This window comes from Vipera ursinii, assembly GCF_947247035.1.
Source record: "Vipera ursinii genome assembly, chromosome: 6".
NCBI lineage: Eukaryota > Metazoa > Chordata > Lepidosauria > Squamata > Viperidae > Vipera > Vipera ursinii.
Genome location: NC_139515.1, coordinates 56093307 through 56107581, shown reverse-complemented (window position 1 = coordinate 56107581; position 14275 = coordinate 56093307). Strand labels below are relative to the sequence as shown.

Sequence of the window (14275 nt, the reverse complement as noted above, 5' to 3'; positions counted from 1 at the left end):
TGGTTTGGTGGTCTTGGGGGCGCCCTTGGAGTGCATAATGCCTTCACGTTAGGGCTGGATGACTAGACTGCTTTGTCGTCCCTGTTTTTGGGGGCGTTGGTGCCCTCCATATCGGCGAGAGGCAGCTGGAGGTCTGGCCGGGAGATTGTAGCCGTTTTGAAACGCCGCATCTTGAAATGCCCGATCAGCTGATTTTCGGGTGGAAGAGCCGCGGCTTGAATCTGTTTGCATCTGCCTGAATTAGACCGAAACGGCCTGAATTTGACCAGAGTTGCTTTGTAATGGCTGGAGGAACTGCAGAGGAGGTCTTGCCGGGAGATTGTGGCCGTTTTGAAACGCCGCGGCTTGAAACGCCCGATCAGCTGATTTTTGGGGCGGAAAGAGCCACGGCTTGAATCTGCTTGTATTTGTTTGAACTTAACCAGAAACGGCTCGTAATGGCTGGAGGAACTGCGGAGGGAGTGAATGCTCCAGCCTGGAATATTTGGAAAGGCTGGGGGAACCGGATGAACTGCAGCTTAAGCGACTGTTGCCGGAGGAGCCATGGCTTGAAACGCCCCAGTTTTGGGGCAGCGTTTGCTTGTTCCGGGTAGAAAAAATGCTGTCGACCCCGGCATCTTTTGCGGGGATTTCCCATTTCCCGTTGCGAAACCAGCCGAGCCCAAGTCCACCCTTTCTTTTTTTTCCACGGCACGCTCGGTGCCTTTCCCACGATCGTGTCTCCTTCAGATCTTACGCAAGCTTCCTCGATTTCCTGGTGTGTGTGTGTGTGTGTGTGTGTGTGTGTGTGTGTGTTTCTTTCTTATTCCTCCCTTCTCTGGTGGTTGGAAAGGCGTGTGAGGCACTTCGACAACAACTCTGCTGGCTCTCTCGGTGGGAACCTCCCATCCTCTATATACCCCCATTTCGGCTGCTTTGCAAACTGCTTCCTCCACCCCACCTCACCCCCCTTTTTCCAAACATTTTGTTTGCACCTCTGGGCCAAGCACGCAACTCCAAAAACGATCCCACCACTGGCAACTCCCTAGCACCATAGGCAAAAACTAAAATCGAAGCCACACCTGACAATCGGGGAGGGGAGGGGAGGGGGGGAGGAAGGAGGAAGAAACCAGCGCACCCTTCGCCCTTTTATTGTCGCAATCGAAGAGGCAGGAGAATGCGGGGTGGGGAGGGGAGAGAGAGAGAGAGAGTAGAAATCCCTATTTTCGGAGCCGAGAAGAGAAGCGCGGCTACAGCAATCGCTAGAGTTCCCCCCAAGGGGGCGGAGAAAGAAGAACTCTCGGAGCGTTTCTTTCGTAAATATGCGTGCAGGCACACACTCGCCCAGCCGCGTGCTTCGCCCAGCTTCTCGCGGGGAGTTTGCAAGCCCTTCGTTTCTCTTCAGGGCCGTCAGAAGGGCGAGCAAGTCTCTGCCCTGCCCTGCCCTGCTGTGGGGGTGGGGAGCCAAGCACGCTTGACGTTCCTGGAAACGAGAAGGGCCTGCGGAGACTGACACCAACCCGAGTGCCCAAGCGCGTCTTCTCAGCATCAGGCAAAGTAGCTCACATGCAAAACAAGCCCGGCAGAGGAGCCGGAGCAGCTCCGCTGCTGGGGGCGCGTCTCGGCCGGGTCTTGCAGGATCTGGGCCGGGCGCCTCTGCTCGCCGCTCCGGCTCCTCTGCCAGGCTTGTTTCGCGTGCGAGCTACTTTGCCGGCCGCTGCTGAGGGAAGATCTCTGGAGAGGAGCATAAGGTGAGCTGCTGCATTTCCCAGCCTCGGCTTATACTCAAGTCACTAACTTTTTCCAATTTTGGGGGGTAAAATTAGGGGTCTCGGCTTATATTCGAGTCGGCTTATACTCAAGTATATACGGTACATATTTAATTTGCAACTCTGAAAAGAAATCTTGTTACTCAAATGAGAGTATAAAAGCCTTCTCAAAACTTAACTGAAAATGTAACCTTCAGTTTGAATGCTTTTTTCCTCTCTTTCTTAGGATAGCTAGTTTTATTTATTTTTTTATATTTATGTGTCTCCTCAAAATGGAAGTAAGCTCAATTGACATTTATATTTTGGAAATCTCTAGACACAAAGTTCATTTTAAATAATAGATTTGTTTGAAATATATGTAAATATAATTTGAATTAATTTAAATTATTATTCATTGACAATGAAGTGTATTCTTGATATTTGTTCATACTGTATGAATAAAACCAAACTAAAACAGCATACATTATAATTTATTGCTAATGTTATTGAAAAATGTTTACCATAAACTATATTGACTATGATTTTCTAGCTATTATTACAGATAGGTTATATGATGACTTAAATAGACAGATATACACACTTTAAAACAATATTCAGAGTTGTTTTTTCCTTCACTGCAGCCTAGTCCTTGCCACTCACAGAGGTGTAAGCTGATGATTCTGGGCTATTTATAATCATCAGATATCCAACTTTATTTACAGGAAGAATCTAGAATTTAATATCCAATTTTTCTCTTTTGTGCACTGTGATTGCAAAATGATTTGGAATGATGTGGTAAGAAAAAAGGATGGAGTTTCTGGGTGAACTTGGAAATAATGTGCATATGCATCATTACATGTATCATTTAATGAGCAGCTGATTTTCTGTATACCCCCAGATATAATTTAAAAACATAGATTCCATTCATCAGCTTCTGGTGTTAAAAATGTAGCAAATGCATGTGTGATGCTAATGAAACATCAGTGAAAAATAATTTGGGATTAATTATTTTAGAGCAGTTTTATTTAGTATTTCTTAAGTGAAATAAATATGCATTAAATATTCTATTTTGCACAAATCTTTAAGATTTTATCATTTTTACTATGGATTTAGGTTATCCTGCTTCAGCTTTTAATCTTCCGTTGGTGTTACATAAGTCATTTAAAACTTTTCTTTCCATGCAAAACAGAAGCAAAATATTATCTGAAATCTTGATGTGAAAGGTGGATTTTGTTGTTATAGAGCAGGATGTCAAACTGCTGACCTGCGGGCTGGATGCATCATGGCAAAACTGCACCTACCCCCATTGCTGGCAATGGAAAAAAAAGTCATGCTACGTCACGACACGTCACGTGACGTTGCAAGTTTAACACCCCTGTTATAGAGAATCAAAATAGATGAGCAACTTGCAGATGGGAAAGACGAAGGAGAGTTTTTTTAAGTCAATCTCTTCACAGTGTATTGGTAATACAAGTCTTGGATGTAGTACAGAAACAGCCAGATTGTCGATAATGAAGTCTAAATTCAGATAAGCCAGGATAAAGCTGAGATGAAAAATTATACTGGAAATAGATACCGGTACTAGAAAAAGGCAATTAATAACCAAAGCTTCAAAAGAGAAGAAATAAGCCATGATTTGTTGACTAATGTAGGTTCAGCAGTTCAAACAAACCAGGATAAATTCCATATGGTGTTAATCTTGACATTAAGTACAACAATGTAAAACAATTATTAATAGTATCAACCTATTGCAGATTGGAATCCTTAAACAACTTGCCAGAAACAAAGACTGAGGCCACTTTATGACAAAAATGACCACTGAACCAGGAAGTTGTTAATTAAATTTGTAGTATTTTCATTTAAATCATTTATATTCTTCTCTTCAGTAAAATAGTAAAATCCAGAAAAAATGCTAGATGGCAGTAAAATGATACAAAAAGAAATGTAGGAAATGAGAGACAAGCTGCATGTTGAAATTCAAGGTGCTGGTAATGACCTATAAAGCTCTAAATGGCTTGGGTCCGGATTATCTAAGGGAACACCTGCTGCCGGCATCAACTTCCCATTGTCCTGTGCGCTCCCACAGGGAGGGCCTTCTCAGGGTGCCGGCGGTTAAGGAGTGCCGGCGGGTGATCCCCAGGGGGAGGACATTCTCTGTGGGCGCACCTGCCCTTTGGAATGATTTACCAGTGGAACTTCGGACCGCCCCCAATCTGTGTTCATTTCGCCAGGATCTGAAAACCTGGTTTTTTGATCTATCAGGCCTGGACTGAAGGGGTTTTAGCTTTTAATATTGTTTTAATTGTTGGGCTTAAGTAATTTAATCTATTTTAAATTATACTATTTTTATATTGTATTTTATGCTGCCCTGTAAACCGCCCTGAGTCCTTCGGGAATAGGGCGGTATAAAAATTTAAATAAATAAATAAATAAATAAATAAATAAATAAATAAATAAATAAATAAATAAATAAATTGCTATTGTCATCTGAATATATTATTCAAATATATGATACATATTCCCGTAACTCATTTCTATTCAGCTGTACATATGGATCCAAAATTAGCTCATCAGAGATTTAACACAGTTGAGGATAGTTAGTACAAAAAGATTTATCTTTAGGGGAATTAATAGGGAATTTACTATTATAATAATAAAGTTGGAAGGGACCTTGGAGGGCATCTAGTCCAACCCCTGCTAAGGCGGGAAACCCTATACCGTTTCAGACAAATGGCTGTCCAATCTCTTCTTAAAAACGTCCAGTGTTGGAGCATTCACAGCTTCTGGAGGCAGGTTGTTCCACTGATTAATTGTTCTGTCAGGAAGTTTCTCCTTAGTTCTAGGTTGCTTCTCTCCTTGACTAGTTTCCATCCGTTGCTTCTTGTCCTGCTTTCAGGTGCTTTGGAGAATAGCTTGACTCCCTCTTCTTTGTGGCAGCCCCTGAGATATTGGAACACTGCTATCATGTCACCCCTCATCCTTCTCTTCATTAAATTGGACATACCCAATTCCAGCAACCGTTCTTTATATGTTTTATCCTCCAGTCCCCTAATCATCTTTGTTGCTCTTTCTAGAGTCTCAACATCTTTATATCTGGCACTAGAATGATATTGGTGGCGTTGACTAGCGATATGAATGTATTATTCTTGGAGAAAGTGTATTTTTATAGCCATCATTAATTAATTAAACTTTATATGTTTTCTTAAAGATATCTGTTTATTCTATTGGAATGCTTCTCTTACACATTTTTAGACAGTCCTAACTTCATTTGGTAGAATGTAATATATATTAAATATAGTAATAATGATTTAGTGCATCTTATCTGTGTTATACTCTATACAAAAGACTGAAGACTTTTAGGCTGAACTCTTGATATCCCTAATTTCCATGTACCACTGATTTTTACAAACTGGTACAACGTTAATGTAATGAAACAAAAATCGACTAGATGGATATGAGTTCTTTTAACAGGTATTAAATTCTATTTAAAATGGTGTTACATAACAGGTATTTTATCATTGCATATCTTTGTGTGAGTATAGATTATCTAAATCTTCTCTAATCATTTTGTCACGTTTAATTTGCCAGTAATATTTTAAGTAATAAAGTGAGTATATTTAATAATAATGATCTTCGTCTAAAATCTGAAATGTTTGCTTAGCAAGTTATATGTGTTTGTACTTATATGACTGGATGTTACTATTTTACTTGGTAAGAAATACTTTATATATCAAAAGTACAAAATAATATGAAGTAATATTATCTGGAATGTTATTCCTTGAAAAATAACAGTTTTAAAAATCCAAATTCTGTCTCTCTTGCTCTTTCTCTTGCAAATTTAAATCTTGCAAATTTAAATTATTGTTTTTGCAGACACTAATGCCCAAAACATTGATTTGTGTTTATGTTTTTATTTTAGAATAAAAATGCGCTAGCTGGATATATTTTCATGGAGGGAAAATCAGTCTGTCAGAATCCATTTATATCACATTCATAAATGTATGTTTAAAACATTATCCCCCCCTATGGATTCTGCCATCTCCCGAGGAAGGAGGAGCATTTGTGGATTCAGCCTGCCTTAGGTTATTTCAAAGACCAAGGGAACCTTTTGAACTGGGGGGAACAAAAGGGAGGGTTAGAGAAGAAGGCATCTGGCTTGTGTCTTCTTTTAATTCTGGAGAGGAAGAAGGCAATAACCATAAAGATTCGAAGTTCCTTTTTTCCCCCACGAAAGGGATGACACGAAGTAGAAGAATGGGGGCTGACCAAATGGGGTTGAGGGAAGGAGGGTTGAACCGGGTACCCTTTATAAAATTTCAATTTGTAAAACAATACTAAGTCCTGTCTTGTATTCTCACAACCAAGCATGTCGTAGTAAAGATTCCTTTTGGACTAGAGCTGACTCCAAGAGTTTTTGTCTTCCTAAGACGTGGATTGGGGTGGGTCCTGACACAGTCTGTCATTATGTTTCAGATTTAGCAAAACCTAATTTGCTAAAACCTGCCTAATTTGTTTTAATCTCACATCTGACAGTTTGCTTAACAATATGAATATCTCAATACTATTGTTTTTATAGGGAAGTTTATTGAGAAGGTTCCTAGGAATAAGTTATGGAGGATTATAGAAGAAACAGCTGAATCCTTTCAGCTAGAATTCAGGTCCAGACACAGGAGAGAAACAAAACTACCGTATTTTTCCATGTATAAGACACTATTTTTTCCTGCAAACACCCTGTTCAAAAATCAAGTGTGTCTTATACAAGTACAGTGTCTTATACATGAAAAAACAATGGTAACTTCCGCAGCCCAGGGCATGCATCTGTGGGTTCTTTACATGCCACTGCCATGCTGCCTGACGCAGGAAGATATTGCTGGCCTGAGATGCCACCTGGATGGGGAGAAAGCTGGCCTGAGATCCCGCCTGGTGCTGGAGGATCATGTTGCCCCAAGGATGCCGCTGGTCCCACTGAAGCCACCTTCTATGACCCGTTTTTCACCAGGGCAGCTCGGGCTGAAGCCGCAAGAAGCCCCGGGAAGCTGCCTCAGTACAGTGATTGATGGCTGAAGGGGTGGGCAGGACTAAGCCCGCAGAGCGCCATCTGATTGGAGGAAGTTGCCTCCCATGTGTGATGGTACTAAGAAGTACCAGTAATTGGAGGGTGTCTTATACAAGGGTGCATCTTATAGACAGAAAAATACGGTAGTCACCGTAGTAGATGCCTACATTGGAATCCAGATGAACTGTTTGCTTTCCTCTGAGTCCAACTGGTAGTCAATACTAATTATAATATAGTTCTGGAGTAGGTAGTTTCAGTTGATATTCTGTTGATGGGGTCACAGAGGTATTTTATATCTTGGAAGTCTTTCTGGACACATAATTCATGACTTCTGCTTGAGCAATAGGGAAAGGACATAGCCATCTTACATGGAGTTATACTTTCAAGCTCAATTTATCTTTAAACCCGTATATGGCGTGGCACCAGGATATATGAGGGACTGCCAAGTATAATTCTGCATATCCTGAACATCTATGAGAGACTTGGTAAAGATCTCATTCCCACTGAATTTAAGGAAGCTTGGATTAGGAGGTCGGTCTTCTCATTATTAGCTTCCACTACAGAATAAACTGCCCTCAAGATGTTTTTTGGCCCCTACACTCCTGCTCATGAAGTCAAAGGGGCTTCAGATCCTAAGGTGATAGTGGATGTCCAGTTACAGAATTAGTATGATTATTATTGTGATTAATTATCATTATGGTTATTTTAAAATACTTTGAGTTACAACTTTGTTTTTTTGTATGCCTCATATTAGTATGTTTTAGATGGCACATAAAGGTGATAAGATAAATATATGCATTTCTTGTTATATTTTTTAATAAATGTTATCCATTTCACTTGAGAATATGTATTTTAAGCTTTGGCACTAGTTATTGAACCATCTATTACTTCTGCACCTATTAAAACAACAGAGTGACAATCCAGTTCTTTATTCCTTCTAGTTCACTTCAATGAGCAACTGAAGGATGATAATTAAACCAAAAATATGTATAAAAATTGATTCTGGATGAATTAAAATTCTGGAGAAAAAATATTAGAGCAAAGCAATGAAAATATAGGATTTAGTGAACCATATTGCATGAAAATGATTAAAATGTTAAAAATGAAGTGATTAAACATAAGTCAGATAATATTTTACTGGTTAAGACTTGTGAATGGTACATAAGAAATCTTAAATCTGTCAGGCAACAGTGAAGCACAATATAAATAAAGCACAATATAAAAGCCTATTATATGAAAAGCACAGGCAAAGAAAATCATTTTTCTTCAATAAATTAAAAAAACCCAAGCAACTTTACAGGCAGGAAATATTAGAAAGAAACAAAATACTGCAGTGAATAACAAAAGATTATCCAGCTTGGAAAATCCAAACATGACTTGCCTGTGCTGAATTTAAGGAGAAGGTGATATTCCTAATTATAACATGCAAAAATAAAAACTGATTAAAGAGAATCTTTTATTTTTCTAGCAACATCCCCAAATATCCTTATATATTGTTAAATTTAAAAAGACCTTATTATTACCAGTTAAAATTAACTAGGAATAAAATTAACGCACTATTAATCCATTTCTGTTCCACTAGATTGTTGTTTCTATTCCTCAAACACTCACCATGTTCTATAAATTTTCTTATAAAAATGTGAGGCATAAATATGATACTCCAATATATTTTTGTTACAGAAAATGAAATGTCATATAGTTTGTAAACCTGGTTTTCAATTATTAATTGGAATAGAACCATTGGGGGCTAATATTTTTTAAGTATCCATTTTCAAATTAGAGTCTAGTACAGGAGTAGGTAACCTTGGCTCTTTTATGTCTTGTGGACTTCAACTCCCAGAATTCCTGAGCCAGCCATGCTGGCTCAGGAATTCTCAGAGCTTAAGTGCACGAGTCATAAAAGAGCCAAGGTTGCCTACCCCTGGTCTAGTATAACAGCATCATTGTTAATGCTATTGACAAATTATATGTAATTGTTAACAGCCCTAAGAAAAGGGAAATAACTGATTCATTTAACACAATAAACCAGGGGTGGGCCCCTTTTAGCCCTAGATTCAGGTAAACCGAGCTGTTATTTTGTGCTCCCAGATATTCCTCAAACCATGCCACTAAAAGTTGGCAGCAAAACAACTGATTTTCAGTAATGCATTTTTTTAAAAAAAATATAAATAAAAAAATAAATTTTGGTAAAGCTAAATGCATTCACTTCTGTCCTTATTTTTTAAGGCTCAAAATGTTCTAGCCATGCCCGCCTATACCATCAGACAGATGTCCCCTGCATTCCATAATGGAGATTTTTTTCCAGTGCATTATCATTCAAGGAATTAACTAATTTTCTGCAAAGGGGAAGACCATGGTTTATGGGCTAAGAAAGTTTGTCTGGAAAAAGTGCCCTAGTGCTGCATATGAATTAAATGGAATAAAACCAAACTACTGACATTTAACATGAAAAAAGTTGCAAGCAGGTTTTAAACAATAGAGGAAAGCTAAGAGAAGGATATCGTGCCTGGATTTAATATACAGTAGCAGTAGGGACGCGGTGGCTCAGTGGGTTAGGACGCTGAGCTTGTCGATCAGAAGGTCGGCAGTTTGGTGGGTTGAATCCCGAGTGCCACGTAACAGAGTGAGCACCTGTTACTCGTCCCAGCTTCTGCCCACCTAGCAGTTCGAAAGCATGTAAAAATGCAAGTAGAAAAATAGGGACCACTACGGTGGGAAGGTAACAGCGTTCCATATGCCTTTGGTGTCTAGTCATGCCGGCCACATGACCATGGAGACGTCCTCGGACAAGTGCTGGCTCTTTGGCTTTGAAACGGAGATGAGCACCGGCCCCTAGAGTCGGAAACAATTAGCATGCATGTGCAGGGGAACCTTTACCTTTACCTTACCTTTAGCAGTAGGGAATAGTGCATAAAGGTCATTTGTCAAGTAGTAAATATACATATATTATTTAATATTTAACATATACATACATTCTGACTATTTTCCCTTCAAAATGCATTGAATACCAAATTTGACAAGTTTCAAAGTAGTCTCTGTACCAAGGATTTCACAGCTGTGGTACCCTTGGTATTCAACTGCTATGAAACTTGAATTTGGTAGTCAATACATTTTGATAAGAAAATTTTATCCCAGTACTTGTTGTTCGTTTGGTATTTAATGCACAAGTTAGAACTTGTCAGTGTCATTTGCCTCATGACTCACTACCCTTTCCAGCCAAACTAAGGGTCATATATTAGTCATGTGGTAATTCTTACTCTGTGCACATCTCCTTTTGGTCTTATCTTAGCTTCTGTTGTCATTTTATGTATTTTTGTGCTCTTTTTTTCTTATCAGTAAGATAAAGTGGTTTTATTTTATTTAATCTAAGTATTTATTAATTTTTAGGTTTATTTCTCATGTAATGATATAGAATCCTATCTTTTTACATATTGCTTTGAATGCACGTTGTCTATGGTTTAGAAACAAATTAAATTTATTTACATTATTCCTTATGGGAAAAATTTGTTTGGAATCCATCATTTTGGTACTCACTGTGCCTCAAGGAACCAATTAACAACAGGTACCGAGGTACTACTGTATATTAAAAATACCAGATGTAAGTCTCAACTCTGCATATTAAAAAGCATGAAAAAGCATTGTAAGCAACAATAATGATCAATAGATTAAAACATTTGTCATATGTTGATAGTTAACCTATAGCTCAGAAGACAGATAAGGGATGGAGAACATGAAGAAGTTTATGGATTTATGTATGCTGTAAAAATAAGAAGACTTTGTCTCTTCTTCCCATAACACTTTCCATGCTATTAGAACTCAGAGTCACCCCATGAAGCTAAAGATTAAAGATTCAAAGAAGTTAAAAGCAAGTATTATCTCTATACCACACATAGTTAATCTGTGGAATTTGCAATCACATTTTGCGTAATACCATAATTTGAATAGCTTTAAAAGGATAGTCTGATTCACGTGGGAAAATGCTGTAAATACCTATTATTTATGAAAGATTTTTATATATTTTCTGCAGTTATCTAACTTAATATGACTCCAATTACCCGTTTCTGAGGATCATGAACATGCTATTTCTATAGTGCTTCTTTGTTTTTTTTTACTTTATTTTTATTTTACTACTAATTATGGTCAAAAATAAAAAAAGAAAACAATACATTACACAATGAAAAACAGATGATAAAGGGATGGTAACATAACGCTATTAAAATAACCATACAGTACCCACAAGGGTAATATACGCCAGTGTTACTCATTCTAGCTGCTCTCCTGAGATTCTTTTATGTTTCTTTCATTGATCTGAAAGTGGTCTTTGAGTCAATCTCCTGTGGGCATTTATGGCAGAAATTAACTGTTACTTCCATCAATCAATGTTTATTGTAGCTTAAATACTTCAGTTGAAATTAAATACAATGCCAGTGGCATACATATGTATCTTCTATTCCTAAATAGAAGGATGTTAAGCAATGCTGTATCTGTCCCCTCTTTTATTTAACTTTTATGTCAATAGCTCACTCAAGTTCTAAACAAGAACTTCATTTCCCTTCCCCCCTTAAACCACAGGAGAGGAAGTATAATTTCCTTGCTTCTTTTTGCATATGACATTGTTGTCTTCTTTTTATCAGAAGTAGACCTTTGTTGTAGACTATGGGTATTAGGTACTGCTTGTATAGGATCAGTCCCATAAACATCTACAGAAGTTGGCCACTATGCTAGAATAGGTGGCCTCTGATCTGATCAAACACACCCCCCCCATTTTTTTACCTTTTTAATGAACAAACCCAAACTAATAGCATTTTATTAAACTGCATTTTCTTTCAAAAAGGTTCATAACAATTACAAGAATAAGGAACTGACATGAAAAATAAGTCCTTTCATTTGTTCATTTCTAGTGGGGGTAGTGAGAGAAGAAAGAAGAAATAAAATAATTTTAAAATACTAAGTGGCAGGATTATCTATGCACATAACTATTAAGCCATTGAAGAATGTTGCTGGTTTTTATCATAAAGGTGTTTGTACTTTTTATATGTTCTTGTTTTAGTTACATTTCAAAAGAGGGAAGGCCTCCATAACTTTTTTAGGGAGAGGGAGATTAAAATATATTATAAAAATTTAAAATTAAATCATAATGAAGTTAATTAAGCTTACTGAGACTAAGTCAGCTACAGATATGTTTAGTTCTTTTAGAAAAAATAAATGTAAGGTTGAGATTCCCACTAAGAGTTATCTGATTGTACAGTCCATAGTCCATATAGAGAATCTCAACTGATTTGTTCATAAATGCAAAATGCCAGATACAAGGGGTGGTAAATGAGATGATCTATTGTTAAAATAAATTGGGAATTAAAACAAAGCAATGAAATAACTCAGCAAATTAAGTCATATGTTCAGAAGAGTGAACATATATTACAATTATGTTAAAATGTTTCTAAAAATAAAATGAAAAAGGATTGCATGTTTCAAACATTTAAAATATAAAGGTAAAGAAAATGATAAGAACAATTTAAATATACTATTCTGATTCATGCTATCCATGGGAATTAAATCATACTCAAAATAATGAATTTCATCATTATAGAAGTAAAAGTTTTTCCCCCCAGAGTACATCATTAATTTTTAGTTCAGGTTAGGCAGTGTGTAGATCTTCTTTCTAGTTTGCCCCAACTCCCAAATAGCTGTTGTGGGAAGGCTTATGCATTCAAAAAATACACACCCCATAGGTATGGCCACAAGTAACATATCCATTTATTGGAAGTATTTAATTTTAGCTACTTCTAAACCTCCAGGGATGTGGTGGCTCAGTGGTTAGGATGCTGAATCTTAGACAGCTACAGCTCAGCAGTTCAAGATTCGAATGCCACGAGACAGAGTGAGCTCCCATCACTTGTCCCAGCTCCTCCCAACCTAAATGTTTGAAAGCATGCAAATGCAAGTAGATGAATAGGTACCACATATAAGCATGCGGTAAGCATTCCATGTTTTGTCGTACACATTGTGCTGTGTCATGATGCCACACCAGTCACATGACTACAGAAACGTCTCTGGACAACACTGGCTGTTTGGTTTAAGAAACAGAGATGAGTACCACCCCTAAAGTCAGTCACAATTAGTGGGGTAAAATCTGTGGGAACACCTTTACCTTTATTTCTAAACCTCTATCATCCCAGTTGATCTTTATTATTATTCTGAACAGGAAATCCACTTCCTATAACCACTCTATAACTACTCGCTATTTTTCTAATAAATGGTTGTGATGCCTTTTTGAAACTTAAAGGCATTCTTGGAAATAAAGATTAGGTTAGAGGCTGGTACTTGTTTTGGACTTCTATGTTTTCTATTCAATATAAAATTTTATTGAATAAAAATAACATGAACCATTGAAATCAGGTAGGTCAAGCCATGTGATAGGTACCTTTGGATACAAGACTGCTAGCCTGTTGTAATCATAATATGAATAAGTTACATACAACTGGCTGATTATGCATAGTTCTGATTTTTAATATTAGACTGAGAAATTAAAAGTGTTTTAATATGATTTTTTCTGTACAATGTTTAGTCTTACTGGATTGTTTTGTGACCCATTAGGAAACTGAACATCCAGGAATTTTTTTAATATCTTGAAATAGGGAAAATATAAAAAGGAAAAACAGAAAAAAAATATCACTCTAATGTACTAAACAAGGCCAATCTTATCTAGATATTAATTGCATATAAAATAAATGAAACAATAAACTTTAAGTCAGTTTACTTAATAATAACAAACAAAAGGAAAACTAAGCAAGTGACTTAGTGTGTTCAGCCTAAATTTTTATGTAATTTCCAACAGTAAATATGTTCACGTGTAAAAAGAGCAATAAATTTGTCAGATCATTGTGTAATTGATGAGAAATGGATGCGGTTTCACATTTTTTAAAAAATAATCATAATAGTGCAATTAAATCTATTCCCGTTGTCTGTGCCTTAGGTTCCAAATTACTAGCAAATAATTCAAAATAACATGAGCTTTTATAAAAGCCTAAATTGATACGTTAGATTACTTCCATCCAACATAAGATGTTGTTTTCTCTAGTTTTGTATAGAACCCACAGTTCATTGGAATTGGACAGCTAATAACTTTTAGATAAGTAAATAATAAAAAATAATAATTGCATCATATGAATCAAAAAGTCTGATTTTGAACATCATTATTTCTGACAATAAGATTAACCTAAGAATTTCCTTGAAAAACCACAAATGTATCTAATAATTGTTGATTAATTAATTGCAATCCTAGATCTAGACAAATGTGACATAACAGTTTTTCATTAATGTTCATGTACTCATAAATTCTTACCTTGTGGTTTCCAATGTTCTTCATAGACACGATTTATTTTTAGAAAAAATATCGTTCAACCTCCATTAAAGTTCATAAAGTTGAGCTGCTGACACACATTACAATGGAAAATTATAACTTGTTTCATTATATAAATGTGTATAATTTAGA

General features: G+C 36.9%; 1 protein-coding gene across 1 annotated transcript in view; it reads left to right on the top strand.

Moving 5' to 3' along the window:
• The window catches only part of ANKS1B (ankyrin repeat and sterile alpha motif domain containing 1B), a gene marked incomplete at its 5' end in the record, with an annotated part of 324360 nt that overhangs the window by 202802 nt on the left and 107283 nt on the right, over window positions 1-14275 (top strand). The gene's annotated exons all lie outside the window — the stretch shown is intronic.